The sequence below is a fragment of the Eimeria tenella genome, genomic scaffold, assembly GCF_000499545.2.
Source record: "Eimeria tenella Houghton genomic scaffold, Eth_scaff3238, whole genome shotgun sequence".
NCBI lineage: Eukaryota > Apicomplexa > Conoidasida > Eucoccidiorida > Eimeriidae > Eimeria > Eimeria tenella.
Genome location: NW_013543079.1, coordinates 1,723 through 2,099, shown reverse-complemented (window position 1 = coordinate 2,099; position 377 = coordinate 1,723). Strand labels below are relative to the sequence as shown.

General features: G+C 56.5%; 1 protein-coding gene across 1 annotated transcript in view; it reads right to left on the bottom strand.

Moving 5' to 3' along the window:
- The window catches only part of ETH_00037400 (uncharacterized protein), a gene marked incomplete at both ends in the record, with an annotated part of 4,198 nt that overhangs the window by 2,421 nt on the left and 1,400 nt on the right, over positions 1–377 (bottom strand). The gene's annotated exons all lie outside the window — the stretch shown is intronic.

The window sequence follows — 377 nt, the reverse complement described above, 5'->3', positions numbered from 1 at the left end:
GCAGACCAGCAGCAGCCGCAGACCAGCAGTAGCGGCGGACAACCAGCAGCAGCAGCAGCAGCAGCAGCAGCAGTTTGTACCTCTTGCTGAGCATTTCCATAAGGACTCTTTTGTCAGTAGTTAAAATAATCCTTAAGTAGTCCCTGAGTCTGCGTCTGTCTTTGCTGCTGCCAGCAGCAGCAGCAAAGCCGGGAGCGGTGGCAGCAACGGGCGCAGCAGCAGGCGCAGCAGCAGCAGCAGCAGCAGCAGAACCCCAAAACACCTCCAGCGGAGCTGCTGCTGCTCTTCCTATCCTCTTTTTGTCTCTTAAAGAAGCAAAAGGAGCAGCAGCAGGTAAAAGCATGAAAGACACCAGCAGCGGCTCCCGGCCCTCGTAC